Consider the following 19,511-nt stretch of genomic DNA (forward strand, 5'->3'; position numbering starts at 1 on the left):
TCAAAGAAAGATCCTATCCAATTTTACAAATCTCAAAGTGCATATAGAAATTTCTTCATGTGGCTGTTCAATACTCATTGCAACACCATAAACTTATTGTCTTCAATCAATCATGCAAGTTCAGCTAAATGATACAGAGGGTGTTTTTCAAGCTAGAATTTGAGTGGGAAAAGGATCAGTAATCTTACTTCACATAAAATTCCCAATTTTTAAGACCATTTATAGCTAAAGCTTTGGTTTTAAATTCACTTTAAAAAGAGCCAGGGATCTTTGATACCGTGTTACAGTACTTTAAGTTCCTGAGTAAGAGGAGGGAAATCAGTCCAATGATATTTGAAACTATTTAGAGGGTTCCTACTCAGTAAGGGAAGAGGCAACAGCTGAAATCTGCAAGGATTAAGGATGCTAAAATAGCCAGGTCAAATGGCACGTCTCTAATTTGGGAGACAGTATTATTCCATTTAGAGAAAAACACTAGGAAGAAGTGATACTTGACTGGCACATTAGAAACTCTATATTTATTTTAAAAAGACGCTTCAGTAACTTTGCAACATCTAAACATTACATGCTGTCAAAATTTCCCATCCGCAAAATAATACTCGTTTACATAATAAAAAGGACATCAAGAAATGGAAGAAGCATTCTATTAAAAGGCAGGTGACTTGGGATCCAGTCCCCCTTTTATTACCTACAGTTATGTGGCCAAATCTTACTATCTTCAGGCCTCAGTTGCTTCATACCCAAACTGGAAATAATAATGGCTTCTATGCCTAAGTATAGATTGAACTAAGTAGTCTCTTGGGGTTCCTTCACTCATGAGATTCATGATTCTGTGATTCAGTATGTTCGTGCTCCCATAGAAATGAAAGAAAACTGAATTAGCTTTTATCCTCTTACCTACAACAGCAATGAATAAAACACTATCATTTTAATTCTAATAACACTACGATTTTGAACATTCACAGTATGCCAAGGGCTGCGTTAAGCATCAATTAATTTAATCCTCCATACAATACTAAGAGATTGCTAATTAACTTCTCCATTTCACAGATGAGAAACTGAACATTAAAGAGATTAAGAAATTTGCTGAAGGCTACATATGTTCTGTGTAACAAACTGATTTAAACCCAGGTCTCTCAGGTGCCAAAGGCAGGACCCTTCTTCTTTCTGGTAGTTTCTCCTGCATGTTAGCCCTGAAGGAGTTGCATTGCTGCAACAAAGCAATACTCATATTTGCTTAAACTGATTGTGAAGATTCCATTTTAGCCCTTATTTTATAATAAATCTTCTGGTTAGAAAAATTACAACAGGCTATATGGCACTTTTAACTCTTCCAAAACCATGCCGCAAATATTTTACTTTATTATCCCCAAAATTTTGTTTGTCAGATATAACAGCTCTGCCTGTTCCCATCTGGAAACCCCAGAAAACAAAACAAAACAATGTAATAGAGGAAAGACAAACAAACTTTACCTGAGACAGGGAATGATGATAATGTGTTAGAAAGAGATCTTCACAAGGAGTTAAGCAGAGCTGAATCTAAAGCCTGGTTTCTCCCAATTCCCTTCCAGGAATCGTCCCATCACTTCATAAACTTTTGCTTCAAATTCTCCTGAAGACCATGGCCTTTGCCAAGCACTGCACCCAGCAGTAACAGCAGCAGTAGCAAGTGGGGCATAGACTCACCAAAAAACATTTTTCAGAGAGACATACTAGCCAATGAAAATCCCTTCAAACTCATAATCGATATCTTAAAGAAAAGCAAGTAGAGTTGAATATCAAATAAAAGAAAAGCACTGAAAAGCATCTGGGGAACATTTTTATATACTGCTCTCATTATTTTATAACTGTTTCTAAGCAAGGATCCAAGACATTTTGTCAAGTTGAAGATTAATAGTATCTAAAACAAAAATAAAAAATATGGACAAGCAACCTATTCAAAAAGAAGGTGTGGTCAGGAAGACAGTAACTGGGTAATGATGGCCAGCTGGATCTCAGTGAGGACAATGTTCTGGGAGCTGAGAGCACAGGTAGCACATGACCTCATGGCTGCACAGCCTGGAGAGAGGGAATCCATTGCACTCACTCAGATAATTGGCTCAGCTTTTGGTCTTCTTCCTGCCACTTGCTTTAAATAATTTATCTAACCAGTAATTATTTCTAGCTTCCTAGAATAGTTTAAAATATGGCAGGATGACCAAGAAGTTTGCTTACTATCATGTATACAAATGTTAAAGTTTCATAAGGTCTAATGAATTACGATCACTAAGTCTGAGTTAATGATAATGGCAACTAACATCAACTGATAGTCACTAGTTGCCAGGGACTATGCTTAATGTTTTATGTGATTACCTCATGAAAACAGTATTTTGCAGAAAAGGAAAGTGAGTTAGATACACATTAAATTTTTGCCTACAGTCATACAGACGGTAATTAGAAGAGCCAGGATAGGAACCTGGAAGTTGGGCTATAGAGTTGGAACTCCTAACTATTATACTAAATAGCAGTTTCTTCTCACAGAACATTTTCTATGTCTCAGGAACCATGCCAAGCACGTTATTGTATTTTATCCCTATATTTATTATCATTTCCATTTTCCAGGTGATAAAACAGAGGCTTCAAGAAATGAATTAAATTATTACTTAACATACAACTGAACAGTGGTAGAGCCCAGATAAAATCTATTTTTGCTTCACTTTTGTTTATTTCTCGATTCCAGTATCCGTCCAAGCATGTGTGTACTCTGCCGTATTGCCTCTCATTAGCGAGCAGCACCACAAAGTAACAAAAAAGAAAATATCTGATCTTTCCCCTTTCTTGTTCAAATGAGGAAACTGAGGCTCAGAATGAATAGGGACTTACTCAAGATAACAGAACTATTTACTACAAAGCTGTGACAAAAACTTTCAGATAATTTATCCAGAGATCATCCAAGTAGGCTCATTTTCCTCTCTTAAATAAAATATGCTCTCTGACCTTTTCCCATTAGGTTTTGTCTACTGTGAGGCATATTCAGTTTAGAATTAGATGGTGTTCTTTATGGTTATTGCTATCATTTTGTGTTTAAAGAGAAAATTTCTCTCTAAGGAGAAATTTTTACCTGTATTATTTTTTCAATCGTCTAAAAAAAATTTAGAAACACATAAGAGGGAAGACAGTTCATTTTCTTCTTAGACCTAAGTTCAGCTTCTACAACAAATTTTAAAAGATGAACTCTGTCAATTTACTTAATTTGCCATCTAATCAAGCCAGTCGATTCCCGGAAAATGTTTGGACAGATTTATGTACACTTAAATTCGTGCCAGAGATTTAATGCCACATCAAGGTTTGCTCCATACGAGAATTTCCGAAGGGAACTTTCCCTAGGCATATTTGTGAGCATCTTTGATTGAAAGCACTGGAAGGTGAAAATCTGTCCCTCAAGTACTCTCTTACTTTCATAGAGTAGTTTAGTTTGCAAAGCCACAGGAGAAGCTTTTGGCAAAGTCAAATTATTTGTGTTTTTAATTTTTTTTTCTTTAACCAACTGGGAGTTAAACCTGCACAAGGTTGGATGGCAGTCACGGGTCTCAGACCCAAAGAGAACTACAGAGATGGCACAGTGTTCCTAGGGCAGGATAGAAGGGCAGCTAAAATATATTACTTAAGGTGTATAATAAAAGGAAATCAAGGATGGATGATATGGAGGCTGAGGACAACCACACCAATAATTACGTTTTTCCCAATCTCTTGGTGTGAGTCAGTTCATAGACTTGGAACCTATTGACTGAAAAAGAGGCCAGCTATTCAAAAGGAAGCACATGTAATTATATCCAGTACTGTCTCCCCCACACCTTCCCAAAAGGGATATTTGGCCATTTAGTCAGATATTCATACTATAGGAATAGATGAATACCCAAACTCCAGGGTTGTTAGACACAGGAATCAGGAACCAAGAGCACCATCATAGTCTATGTTAGCAAAGGGACATGTGCAGGGCAGGTAGTGGAGTCCTGGCTCAGATCCAGCTCATAGTGAGTCAACAAGTTTCACAAATCCACCTGCTGCTTATTTTCCTAATCACTGAATAAATAATTTGAATTGATACATTTGCAGTTGGCAAAATTCTCATATTGGCTCCTCAACATATAGCATAAGAGCTATCATAGGGATGGAAGCCAAGTGGAACCTCTGAAAATTCCCCTTCTCTCCAAGAAGCAAATGACAAACAGTACTGCATCCTTGTGGTAAAAAATGTGATAAATGTCACCCTAAAATAAAAAATATGGGAAGTCCCCATCTTATTACCAGATAATCCACCTGTCTGGCTCCTACCAAAACTGGATGAATCATGGCAGATGACAAACATTATTACAGACTTTTCCAAGTCATAATGCCATTGAAATTGCTATACTGGGTGTAGGTGTACTGGGTGTGAGAAAATTAACACAGCCTCAAGCAAGTGGTTCTGAGCTGTTGATTCAGCAAATACATTCTTTTCTAGCAAGTTTTGCTCTAAGAGCTAGAGCAAAACCACCTCCATGAGTTCCCCATATCCAATAACTTGTTTTTGGATTTTGCCATTAGGAATCCCTATGGAAAATCAGAAGGGATTAGATCCCTGACTGTAAAGCTACCTTGAGCTTGCTGTGTTCCTTGATTGAAGGTTACTGATCTTCTAAGCAACTCTGTGTCTCCAGGCCCCAATATCCCCTACCTGGCTTCATTACTTTATGCCTAAAATGTTAGTAGCTTGACTACCACTAAGCTCCAGGTTGTAGTGCTGATTCTAAACCTTTGTAACTAGTTCCTGAACAAAGAAACTTTCCTTAATTATCTTATTTTGAATGCGCCCTCTCTTTCCTGTGGGACTCTGACTGTTTGATATAAGAGATCATCAAATCCTTCTGAGATATTGAGAGGGAAAGGACAGAGAAATTGAGAATTAGGAAGATAAAAATTATACTAAATGGTCCTTGACTTAATTTTCTCCTCAATAACTCCTGGACACATATTACAAATTTCACCAACATCTGATGAATAATTTCCTATGTTGTTATATTAAGATAGAGATTCTCAATATGTGGTCTCTGACCAGTGGCATCAACAAAACTTGGGACTTTGTTAGAAATGTAATTTCTTGGGCTCCATCCCAGATACTCTGGGAGTGGGGCCCAGAATTCTATATTTTAACAAGACCTTTAGCTGATTTTGATGTATGCTACAGTCTGAGAACCACTATATTAAGGTGGATCATGACCCTGCCTTCCTAATAAAGAAAATACTAATTTAGGTAACCAAACACATTTGGAGACTCTTATTAAGTAAAACCAAATATACTATAGCAAGAAATGAATAGATGATGAAATATTTATATGAATGTACCTATTGCCAACTTCAACAGTTTTATTTTTTAAATTAGAAAGTGCATAGAATGTTTAACTCTCCTGTGCCAAGTTTATAATTTTCAGCTCTAGAAACCATATAAGCCCTAAAGAGGTGTCTAAGGAACATATATAATTACTTACAGGTCATAAGATTTTCTAAATGTTTTCTACTGCCACAAACTATTAGTGAGAAGTACTGGGAAACGAGGTGGTGGGCCCCAAGTCAAATAATTTAAGAAAACTTCTAGCTCAATGGTACTAAATACATTTATTTATAAGCATTCCAAGTTATTAATATATAATTGTGCATTTAAAATCCCCAGAATTTTTGGCATGTTGCATCTTTTAGAGTGTCATATATATATAATGAATTTTGGAAAAAACTCAAGCCAGGAAATGACATAATTAGTAAAACAGGGCTGTACACCAGCTAACTCAAGGCACATATGAACAAAAAACAAAAAAAAAAGAGGGAATTGAAGTTATATGGACAATCATGATGAGGGTCTCTGATTTTCAGAATGGCATATTAGAATTATTCTCTGAAATAGCAAAAAATTACCACAAAGTTTAAGAAACAGAAGAAATGGCAGGCTCAACACGAGGAAGAGAGCTTTGTCATGTCATGACAAATCAGTAGAATGGCCAGGATGAGGGATAAGCAGAGAAAAACTGTAACCCAAAGGTGAAAATTCCATGTACTAAAGGTGATTTTTCACTTTGAGTAAAATAGTAAGGAGAGACATTTGTTCATTAATCCATTATTTTATGTGGTCTCAATTGAGGAGTCCAGCAGAGTTGTGTGCATCATTGGAATGTCAATGAAAATCTGAGTATACTACTGAGTATAATTTGAAACATATAGATAAGATTGCCTCTCCCATTTGCCTCCATTGACAATGGTCAAGAGGAAACTCAGTGTCCCGAACATATTCCAAATAAAGAATTCTCTTTCTGAGTTTCCATACTGTAATAGCAGCACTGAAGAGGACACTCCAGAACTCTGTGTTCTTCTAGCAGAACTTCCATCATTCCCTCCTCCACAAAATGTATCCCCTTACCACCTTTGCTTCTGCTTGGAAAATCTCATTATGCTGCCAATCCCTGTTAACACTGGTCATGAAAAGAAGCCCAGGGCATCCCTCTTACCCAGACTATAATTATGAGGTGCAGTGAGGCAACTTATCTTAGGGTGAGCACTGCTTTTCATCCTTCCCTGATTTATTTTCCTGTTCAGCACTTAACCAAATATAATGTAACCTATAGTTTACTTATTTAGCCATTTGTCTGTTTCTCTCCTCTAGAATAAAATCTCCTTGAGGGCAAGGATTTTTTTCTGCATCCCTTAGGTCTGAACACTTTCTAGCCCATAGGAACTCTAGACATATTTAATAAGTGAGCACTCCACTATCCCCCATATATATTATCAACTAACATGAAGGATGGCTAAAAAGAATTCACTGATTCTTCTAAGTATCATTCCTCTGTATTTCCTATGTGTCCCAATAATACTATATCGAAATTCTATTTTGTCTTGGGTAATCTTATCTAATTGTCTGTCTACAAATAATCACTTTTCAAACTCCTTGGTGAGAGGCACCATATTTTACCTCTATATCTCCAGGTTCTTTGATAAAGTCTGTCATATATTTCTTAAATTGATGAATGTATATATAAATGAGAAAAATCATATCTGAGTTAATAGGAAAAAGCTTTTCAGTTTTTAATAGTTATATAATAGATACACAATGACCTGAAAAAAAAGGTTAAGATTACCTGTAGTTAAAGGAATCTAGTACCTTTGAAGCCTCTACTCCTTTCTCAATTTTTCCAAATCCAAAATGGCCCAGGCCACTTCCTCTTTTTGGAACTCCTAGAATCAAAAAAGGAAAACATGACAAAACAGATTATAAGATTTCTAGATGTTTACACTCAATACCTTCATATATTTAAAACAAAATGCAATACAACATGTAGAAATGTATAAAACTTTATATTAGTATAAGCATATAAAGTATAATATGTATATGGAAAAGGAAAAGAAGATGACTTTAAAAATATTGCTTTATTTTCAGGATAGTCCTTTCACGAAATTTTGCTTCTTGGAAATTTACATAGTAAGTATAACAAATGTGGATAAAATTTTAAAATAAAACCAAACAATTAAAAATTTTGTTGCACATACTATGGTAAATTCTTATGTATAGTAAATTATATAAATTAATATGTGTAATATAAATCAACTATAGTATGCACAAGAAAATTATAGGATTTGTGAAAAATATTAATTCACAGAAAACTGTAAACATTGTTATTCTAAATTAAGACATACCAGGACTTTCCTGGTGGTGCAGTGGTTAAGAACCCACCTGCCAATGCAGGGGACATAGGTCGATCTGGAAAGATCCCACATGCTGCGGAGCAACTAAGCCCATGCACCACAACTACTGAACCTGCGCTCTAGAGCCCATGAGCCTGCAAGCCCGTGTGCCGCAACTACTGAAACCCAGGTGCACTGGAACCCACACGCCGCAACTACTGAAGCCCGCGTGCCTAGAGCCCATGCTCCGCAACAAGAGAAGCCACAGCAATGAGAAACCCATGCACTGCAACAAAGAGTAGCCCCCGCTCGCCGCAACTAGAGAAAGCCCGCGTGCAGCAACGAAGACCCAACGCGGCCAAAAAAAAAAAAAAATTAAGACATACCTACAAGTAAATACAATAAAGACAATTATTTTATTCTGTAAACATGTATCTCTGACTAGATATATAACTCCCTCAGAAAGAGTATGAAAACTCCACACTTCAGGCCTGTTATTGTCATTTGAATGGTTTAGTGCCCTGCCGATAATGCAAGAGTAAACCACAAGACATATAGAATGAAGTCAGAAGTAATTTTAATATCCCTAAGATTTATGGCCTTGCCAGATGGGAATTATGTGGGAATAATTCAGAATGAAATAAGCAGTTCAAAAAAAGACTACTTGAATCCATTCTACAGGTAAAGCAATCTACGATGGTTTGAGATTCAAGTAGGATTTGTGAAGTGTCTATTAGCTAACATAAATCCAGGGTATCTAGTCTAAAAGACCATATTATTTGGAGAGTATGGACTTGGAATTGATACATAGGAATTATAAGTGAGAACTCTATGTATCTCTTATTGTCCTGAAAAGAACAATCCAGATGTCAGTTCTCCTCCAAAATCTCTGCTTGATGTGCAACCTCAGCTAGATTGGGTATGCAATCCCAAATTTCTTGGGAAAATAACTCTGAATTGCTTGAAATGAAATTAATGTTTCCTTGGAGGGCAAATATGTTTCCTTGGTGGGGCAAAATATTTAATTTTAAATGGATCGTAAAAATTTAGAAGTAACGGGGTCTATAGTTTTAATGTTCTTATGTTAAACTTAAGAACAATTTGTGTGTCTATGTATTTACATATATAAGATTATAAATACATTAGAGTACCTAATAGCTTAACTTTATGTTTATAATGAAAATATTTTAGTAAATAATGAAAGTTTTGACTTTAAATGTGAAAGGTTAAAGATGACTAAACTTGATATAGTATTGAATATAAAAATTATCACATTTATAAGTTTAATAAGTGTAACCTATTAGATTTATAAGACCTACTTAAGTACTTAGAAAGATTTTATTTGTTAGGCAGTTGACGTACTTAAGGAGAAAATTGATTATGTTTAATTTATAAAAGCAGCTTCAAATTTTAAGAAAATTTAATTATAAAGGCTAAGATAATTGTTAATGTTTGATAGGTTTATTAAATATAATGATAATACTTGTGAGTAAAAACTAAAAGCTTATGGATTAATAGGTTTTTAAATTTGAATATGAAGGAAATATTAATTTCAAATGTTAAAGTAGCTACAATTTTTATTTTCTGTGCACAAAATCCATCCTCAAGCACCAAAAAAATTAAAAAAAATTAAAAAAACCCTCCCAATGACAGTAATAAATATGAGATTTGGCAAACTTTGTAATATGTTCTAATTATAGTCTCAAGAGTCTTATGAATTTTTCTCATTCTGAGTACCAGATTCTTGACTAGCAATTAATCAAGTTCTAACCAATCAAATTACCTTTATCGTACAACTTTTAACTTGAAGGAGAATTGAATCTATAACCCAATATCTGTGATGAAAACAACATATGCTTTCTAATACATACATTTTACAGTAGAACAGAAAGAAAAATAGTTACTAAAAATGCAAGGAGTTCCCTGGTGGTCCAGTGGTTAGGACTCTAGGACCCAGCACTTTCACTGCTGTGGCCCGGGTTCCATCCCTGGTCATTGGGGACCTAAGATCCCGCAAGCCGCTCAAGGTAGCCAAATAAAAAAATAGTAAGTAAAAGAAAAATACAATTATTACTGAGCTGGATTCTAGGGGAGGAGCAGTATTGCCAGGGTAAATTGTTGTTCATTAAGAAAACACCTAGATGGGTAGTGACATCAGCCAGATGGCCAAATAAGAAGTCCCTCTTTTGTATCCCATTCTCAACATCACTCAACATCGTAAATCATCTAGGAAATGCAAATCAAAACCACAATGAGATATCGCCCCATTCAAAAAGACAAGAGACAAGTGTTGATGAGGACGCATAGTTAACGGAAAACTTGTGCACCTTTGGTTAGAATATAATCTGGTAAACCACTTGGAAAACTGTATGAAGGTTCCAAAAAAAATTAAAAATAGAACTACCATGTGATCCAGCAATCTCACTTCTGGGTGTATAACAAAGGAAATGAAATCACTATCTCAAAGAGATATCTGCACACTCATGTTCATTGCAGTACTATTCACAATAGCCAAGACATGGAGACAACCTTAGTTTCCATCAACGGATGAATGGCTAAAGAAGATGTGGTATATGTATACAATGGAATATCATTTAGTCATAAAAAGAAGGAACTCCTGCCATTTGCAACAACATGGATATACCTTGAGTGTATTATGCTAAGTGAAATAAATCAAACAAAGACAAATACAAATAAATATCACAATTAAATGATCTCACTAATACATGAAATTTTTTTAAAAAGCTGAACTTATAGAAACAGAGAGAAGAATGGTGGTTTTCTGGGGCTGGGGTTTAGAGGAAATGTAGAGATATTGGTCAAAGGGTAGAAATTTCCAGTGATAAGTTCTGGGGATCTAATGTACACCACAGTACCTATAATTAATAATTCTGTATTATATATGCAAAAGCTGATAAGAGAGTAGATCTTAAATGTTCTCACTACCAAAAAAATAATAGTAGTTATGTGATGTGATGGATGTATTAACTACCCTTTTGTGGTAATCATTTCTCAATGTATACATACATCAAATTATCACATTGTACCTTAAACTCACACTGTTATTATGTCAATTATATTTCAATAAAGCTTGGTGGGGGCGGGGAGAGAAAACACCTAGATGGATTGCTGTTTAGTTATACAAAATGATTATTATCCTGTCCTGTCTCCTACAAAGTGTGGAAGGGACTACTAGCAGAGAACTCAACAAATTATTGTAAATGGCATATATCAGACATTTGGAGGATTAAGGGAAAAAAGGGATAGAGGGAGGGAAGATCAAATAGACATGGCCTTGGGCATGGCTGTGAGGAAAGTAGGTGTGAAAAATTTACCTGTGACAGAGTTGGACAAGAGGCTGTAGCAGGTATGGTCAAGAGGCCAAAGGATTGAGTTGCTTGATAATTCAATTTTAAGTTATACCTGTTCACCTCATCCAAATTAGTCTAATCAATGGCTCTGGGCTCTGGAGGAAAGGGGAGATTTTCTATGCTTAGGGATATACAAGCAGAGAGAGGAAAACAACCAAAGAATGTAAAATTGAGAATTCAGTGGAAAAAGAAATTAGATCATGAGATTGCAAGGTACTGTAATCCATGCAAGATAGTGGGGGGTGGCTATACTTTCCACAAGAAGAGGAATGAGAACTCAGGACAGTTTGTTTTTAAAGACCAGATGGACAACAGATAATTGGAGGACTTAATGACATTCAGGTGACATGAATTACTTTTACATGCAATGAAATGTAAAGGATATACAGTGGACCCTTTCTCCTCACCAAAGAATTGGTAAGAATACTTATCGAGTATATCCAAGAGAATACCTGTACTGGCTCACAGGGTAATCTCTCATCCTGGTCCTGGCCCTTGATAAACTCTCTGCTGATAGCCTATGAAATTTGCTGTGGTCAGATACCTGTCTTGAAAAATTGCCAGGAAAGCACTACTGCTCACCCTATTAAGCTATGTTGCCTGTGTATATATCCATAGTTCTCCCCTTGGTTTGGCAATTGGCCTGTATTCCCTTCTCTATGTAACTCTTAGCTCTGGTTGTTACCTTAATTTCAGTGTTATCTGTGGCTCTGGATACAAATAATCCCCTGTTAGAAAGCCTTCATCAGAGTGCTACCCCTTGCCTTCTTTCACCCCACTGAAAGACAGGTAAAGGCATTATTTCCATGTTTCGGGAGCATATCTTCTTTGTGTTACTTGTGGCTCTTTCTCTTTGCCTTCTCCTCAGATATCTACCCATTAAAACACATACTAGAGCTCTATAAATTTTTGCTTACATCATATTTGTAACTATATCTATAAACTCAGGGCAGAACGGGTCAGAGACTGAATCTTCAAAAATATGTAAAAGTATTTGTCATGAATCATCAGAATCATCATTTTTATAATTAGAAAGTGTAGCCAAGCAGGGGCCTTCCTAGGACAGGCCTTCCCCATATCCTTTGCTTTAGCTCCTCTCTGAAGTACCTAGATAACAGTATTTGTTGCAAATTTCCTGAGTTGTTTTACAGACATAAAAATCCCCCACCAAATGGAAGACGTTAACTACTTGATGACCATGAGCACACAGCCCCAGCCCTCCTGGAGTTTAAGGACAGATAATGTTAACCCCTGTTACAATGCCCTGTTCCCTCACAAACAGCCAGAGAATTGTGCATGAGCTGATCACATACCCTGCGACCCAACCCCCTCACCTGGCTTTTAAAAATGTTTTGCCGAAGAAACCCTTCGGGGAGCTCAGGGATTTTTAGAGCATGAGCCACCCATCTCCTTGCATGGCCCTGCAATAAACCTCTCTCTGCTCCAAACTCCGACGTTTCAGTTTGTTTGGCCTCACTGTGCATCGGACACACGGACTTGCGCTAAGAAAAGCATTTTTAAATGCCCTCCATTCAGAAGCTTCTAGCTAGAAAGGAGCAGGTTGGAGGAGTCAGTCATTCTTAGGCCATAGCCAAGTTTTCTAAACTTAACTCCTCCCATCAAATTGCTCTAGCTCACGGAAGGCAATTAGCATTCATCTTCCAGCTAAGATGGTCTGGAGAAAAATGTGAGGCAAATCTGCAGGATTTCTTATTAAAAACTGAGGCAAAAATAGAGAATGTCATTAAAATAAATACTCTTACATAATTGTATGGGCTAGCAACAACCCTTTAATTTAAAAAAATCTGAATTGTAAGAGTAATCATTAATTGGTACCTTGCTCCTTTTGTATAAGAAGTTCAGCTAGCTGTGGAAAGAGGTGGGGATGACCTTGTAGGTTGAGCTATTATTGAGAAGGAGTCACAGATGGAGGGAGATCCCCTCCCACTTTCTCATTCTCAGTGATCATAAAACCAACAGTATTTCTCTGGTGGAATGAAACCTCTTGTTTAATTAGAGTAACAGCCCTCTTACACGTATAGACTCTACTCCCCTTTCTGGAAGAACTTGCTTAAGCTATTTCAAATAATTTAACAAATCATTTGCTGATTTACATCAATTTAAGGAGAATATGTTTTTAATAAAAAAGTAATACCAAAAAAAAAAAGAGTATGTTTTTCTAAAGAATGAGCTTAAACCAGCTGCATGAGAAATATTGTCTTGCAAAAAAGAACCTAAAGAATGGGAATACATTTCTCCCTAAGTTATTGAAGCTAATCAAAGCAAATTCCTATATCCAAGACTCACAGTTATATGATGATTAAAATACCTGTGGATTCTGCCTTGATTGTTTATTATTAGTGTTGGGGCCTTTCATGTCCAGTAAGGAAAAGATTCCCAATGTCCTTTTCTCCTTCCTAAAAAAAATTATGGGAGTGAATGTATTGATATTCAGATCTTTGCCTCTTCATCTACCTTACCCTATTTCCAGTTCCCATAGGTAAGAGATTTCATATATATTATATAATCTTGACTTTGTCCTCAGAGAAGCAAAAATAATACATGTATATCTACTATATGTCAGACAAAAATCCTAAGTACTTTTACATACACTGTTTTTTTAAAATTAACTTCTCTGCAAGACTTTTTTACAGGTTATGAAACCAATGCTTAATTAAATTAAACAATTATTTGCCTAATAACTTTAAATGGAGTATATAGCCTATAAAAATATTGAATCACATTGTTACACATCTGAAACTAATATAATATTGTAAATCAACTATACTTCAATTAAAAAAATTATTTGCCAAAGGTCAAGTGGCTAATACAGGACTAAATTAGGATTTAGAACTTGATTTTTCCTTGGATAGCTTGATAGGTTATTGAATTGGGATTGTCTTGAGGAGAGAAATGGGGTGATGTTTTTATTGTACATTGAAATACACAGAAAGTAATCAGTTAATGGTTGTGCAATAAATCCCAAGTCATTACTTCTTTTGTTCCCCTTAGCCACCCCTTCTTGTTCTTAATCTGTCTTCTGCCACCCAGTAGCAATCCTGAGTAGAGTGAGAGTTATAACATTTAGCATGAAGATTTGTGAAAGTACTACGTAGCGTATTTCAAGAAATGCTAGATTAAACTTGGAGCAGTTAAATCCCTGAGGACTCAATATATCACTTAAATTCATCAGGGGAAGTGACAAGTGACAAGTGAGAGCATAAAATTGAGGGACAGGTCAGATACAATGACAGTAGAGTTTAGTAACAATTGTCTACCCTGATGAGATCTTTATCCACTGTCCCCATTTACATTGACTACTTATCAATTAACATTGACTACCAAATGCTAATGGAGTTGAATACCTGAAGATGCCTGTCATTGGGATTAGGCACTACTAAAACAATGACATTATATAAACACTTGAAAAATGCATTACTAGAGCTGAGGTAGCATTATTATTGCTAGATATTATTTTCTCCTTTATTTTCCTCTCTTTACAAGAAGGGATAACCAAATTACCCCATGGAATAAGCAGAGACAAATCCAATTACAACTAAGCAAGCAATGAAAAAAATTTAGATATTTTTCCACCCTTGTATTGCCTATATAGATATGTGTGGTTTCACTTAGTTAAATTGAAAGCATAGGTCCAGGCCACTTGATGCCAAGTTATAGATCTTTCCACAACAGCTTTTGGCAGCAACTTCCAGGAATTTGCTTTGGAAAATTTATAATTCACTATAGCTGCATACAGTTGCTGTGTAATTTTTCTCTCATAGTATTATTTTGGATTTGACAATGAGGGAAAGGATTGGAGAGAGTTCCCAAATATACATTTTGGTGAGACTATTTTACATCTTTCTAAATTTCATGTTAAGTGGGTGAAGAGTTTAAGAACTTAGTAGCCTAGTTATGAAGATTATATAGCCTGTAGATGTTACTGGCACAGAAAATGAATCATTTTTCACTGAAAGGCGATAAGTAAACTTTCACAAAGCCCTCAAACTACATTGATTACACCTAGACAATAAAGTTTCCCCACCCCTAGATGATACCACTGGTGTTTCTGCTAAGTACAAAAGAGAAAATTGACTGTATCTTTTCCAAGGCAATTGGCAATAGGGCTATAGTTACCCTTCATTTCTTTTCATTTTCAAAATAGCCAGAACCAAAGGAACAGCCTAACTAGTTAACCTGCCTGCACAATTACAGGACAGTGGTGATCACATGTCTTTGGGGCTGGCTCTACCTCCCCAGCTCCATTCAGCAAGGTACCTTCTTGTAAGGGAAATGACACTTAGACAACTGTAGTCATTATAAGACAAATGCAGTTATCAGGAATTGGAAACACTTTGCTCTCAGCTTCCTGGCTCAGCATGTTCCCAGGCTTATGATTATCTCACACACAGCTGCAAACCTTGGAGGATGCTGCTTTTTATTTAATGCTCAGCTAGGGTTTCTTCTCTGGGGTACCAAAGACTGGATGCTGGGTAAATTTCTCCTTTACTGTCAGCTCAGTCTGTCCAAATGAAAGAAGAAAAAAAAAATGGAAATGCCATCACATGAATTGACATCATTTTGTAAATTATCCCCCCTTCACACTCACACAGGCACACCATATCTAAGGACAATGAGAACCAACATTATTAAAACTTTACTAAAATGTCCAACACTACTTTATAAGTGGCCTCATTTAATCCCCATGCAAGTTTTTAGAAATTGTATTATTATAGCAACTTTTCAAGTAAAGAAACTGATAATTTGACAGATTAAAAAACTTGGGTAACCTACTCTGCTAGTAAATAGCAGAAGTTGGGGACTGAAAAGCCATGTTTATTCCACATGTTTTTAACTTTTTATTTTATATTGGAGTATAGCTGATTAACAATGTTATGATAGTTTCAGGTGTACAGCATATTGCTTCAGTTATACATATACATGTATCTATTCTTTTTCAAATTCTTTTCCCATTTAGGTTGTTACATAATACTGAGCAGAGTTCTCTGTGTTATACAGTAGGTCCTTGTTGCACATTTTTATGGTGCCTCTACTCAAGATCTATTTACTTCATTCACTGGAAAAAAAGAAAACTTCTCTCTTTGTATAAAAAGATTAATTAACAGTAATTAACTGAATGACCTCTATGTGCCAGGCTCTATTCTAGGCTCTGAAGATATAGATACTGCCATCATGGAACTTACATTCTAGTGAAGAGAGAAGAAATATACAAAAATGATGAGTAAATGTTGATCCACCATGTATTAGATAAATGACAGGGAAAAGAAAAAAAATCACAGTAGAAGGACTGAGAATACTGAAATGTTGATGGAGGTGAGGGTGTGGGGGGTTGCTTGTTCAATTGGAGTGACAAGAAATATTTTCATTCAGAAGGTGATATCTGATGAAAGGACTAACAGAGGTGAGAGAATCAGCCAGGCTGATAACTTGAAGAGCATCACTACAAGCAGAGGGAACAGTGAATGTAAAGATCCTGGGGAAGAAGTAAAATAAATTTACAAATATTGCACATTAGGCATCACAGAACAGACATCTTTGAGAGGAGGGATACAAATGAGATGGGCCCAATAATAGCTCCAACTTACTGCCTGAAAAGTGATTCCAGAACACTGTGCAGACAGAGGGAGCCTGAACAGAGCACAGAGGTCTGCCAGAGTGGAGGGAATAGAGCTTGGAGGCCAATGTGGCAAGAGTTCACAGAGTGAAGCATCGAAAAGAAGAGAGCTGCAGAAATAGAGCACTCCAGAGATCAAAAGACTCCTCATGCATACCTTAAATCTTCAGCTGAGTACTTATCAGTGCATGCATGTACAAGACCAAAAATAGAAACACCCAAGAAGATCAGAGCTAGAATATCCCTAGAGCTCACAGAGGACCATAAATAGTCCATGTTTCTACTGGCCACAGTGAAAAGCATACTACTAATTCATCATTACCAGGGTATTGGCACAAAGTGAGGCAAAATTATTCCTAGACTAAAGGTTGCTTTGGTTTCGTTTAACAAAGCATAAGTTCAAAACTTTAAAGGATAAAATTGTTTCCATATAACTTAATTATATGCCATAAAAAGACTCAAGTATATTTAAATAATTTTTTTACAGTCCAGTACTCAACTGGTAAAATTCATAATGTATTGCATATAGTAAAACATAGCTAGGCATGCAAGAAAGCAGGAAAATACAATTAATAATGAGGAAAAATATTATTCAAAAGAAATATACCCAGAAATGACACAGATAAAATAGTTTGTAAAGAACATTAAAACAGAAATTATAACCATCCCATATGTCCAAGAATGTAGATGAAATATTGAACATGTTAAGGTGAGACCCAGAAGAAATAAAACAACCCAAATTCCAGATTCTTTAGATGAAAAATATGTCTGCACTGAAAACTACTATTGATGGAAATAAAAGAAAACCAAATATTGAGAAGAAAAGAATAGCGAATTTGAAGGCATAGTAATAGAAAGTATCTAAAATAAAACAGAGAAGGAATAAAGTCTGAAAATAAAACAGAGCATCAGTGAACTTTGGGTCCACTTTCAGCAGTACAAAATAAGTATAATTTGTATCCAGAAAAATGGAAAGGACAGTGGATAGAAAAAAAAACTTTTAAGAAATACTTAAACTTTTCAAAATTTGTTGAAACTATAAACTCACAAAAGTTCAATAAGCCCCAATAATAAAAAAAAATAAAGAAAATAAAGGCAGTTCTTAATCATATTGTTTAAATCAAGTTGATTTAACATGAAAAACTGTCTAAGAAGAAAGACAAATTATGCAGGATAACAAAGATAAGAATGACAGCAAACTTCTTTGTGGAGACATTGAAAGCCAGAAGAGGAGTGCCATCTTTGAAGCTCTGAAAGAAAAAAATTTCAAGCTAAGATTCCATACTCATCAAAAATATCTTCCAAAAATGAAGGTGAAATAAATACTTAAAAAAATAAATATCTGTTTTTATTATGGCTTGCCAAGGCTTCCCTTTTCATTAAATTGCCTCAGAAAAGTACTGTTTCAGACTTTCTCTCTGCTTTTTAAAAGTATCTTTACTGAAACGTAATTCACATACCATAAAATCCACCCATTTAAAGTGTACAATTAAATGGTTTTTGCATATTTACAGAGTTGTACATACATCATCACAATCTAAGTTTCGATCATTTTATCACCCCCAAAAGAAACCCCATATCTATCACTCCTCAACCCTCCAGTCCAGCCCTAGGTAGCTGCTAAGTTTTATATATATATATTTTTTTCCCACTTCATATAAAAGGTATCATAAAACATGTGGTCTTCTGTGACCGACTGCATTAACTTAGCATTATGGTTTCAAGGTTCATCCATGCTGCAGCATGTATTATTAATTCACTTTTTATTGCAAAATAACATATCATTGAATTGATATAACACATTGTATTTATTTATTCATCAGTTGATGGACATTTGGCTTGCTTCCATTTTTTCACTGTTATGAATAATGCTGCTGTTAAATATCTGTGTGTGAGATTTTGTATAGATATGAGTTGTCAGTTCTCTTAAATATATACCTAAGTGTAGAATTACTAGGTCATACCATAACTCAATTTTTAACATTTTGAGGAAATGCCAAAATGTTTCCAAAGTGGCTACATTATTTTACATTCCCATGACCAATGTATAAGAGTTCCTATTTCCCTATATCCTTGGCAACATTTGTTGTTCTCTATCTTTATTACAGCCATCCCAGCGAGTATGAAGTGGTATCTCACTGTGGTTTAGATTTGAATTTCCCTAATGTCTAATAATGTTGAATATCTTTTCATGTTGTCTTTAGCCATTATATTATCTTCTTTGGAGAAATGTATAGATAAATTTTATGCCAATTTTATAATTGTGATATTTGTCTTTTTTATTATTGGATTGGAAGTATTCTATACATTCTGAAACTAGTTCCTTATTAGATATATGATATGCAAATATATTTTTTTCATTCTTGGGTTGTATTGTCAATTTCTTGATGGTATCATTTTTGCACATTTTTAATTTGGACATAGTCTAATTTATCTATTTTTCATCACATGTGCTTTGGATGCCATACCTAGAAAACCATTACCTAATCCAAAATTATGGAGATCTACTCCTATGTTTTCTTCTAAGACTTAGTTTTAGAATTTGGCTCTTAAATTTATGCCTATTACACATTTTTAGTTAATTTCTGTATCTGGGATAAAGGAAAGAGGGATCCACTTCATCTTTTTCCATATGCATATCTAGTTGTCCCAAGACCATTTATGGAAAAGACATTTCTTTCTCCATTCAATTTTCTTGTCATCTTGTAAAAAATAAATTTACCATAAAAATAAAGGTTTACTTATGTACCCTCAATTCTATTCCATTGATCTATACTTCTATCTTTATATCAGTATCTTAATCACTGTAGTTTTGGAGT

The sequence above is a fragment of the Delphinus delphis genome, chromosome 8, assembly GCF_949987515.2.
Source record: "Delphinus delphis chromosome 8, mDelDel1.2, whole genome shotgun sequence".
Taxonomy (NCBI): Eukaryota; Metazoa; Chordata; class Mammalia; order Artiodactyla; family Delphinidae; genus Delphinus; species Delphinus delphis.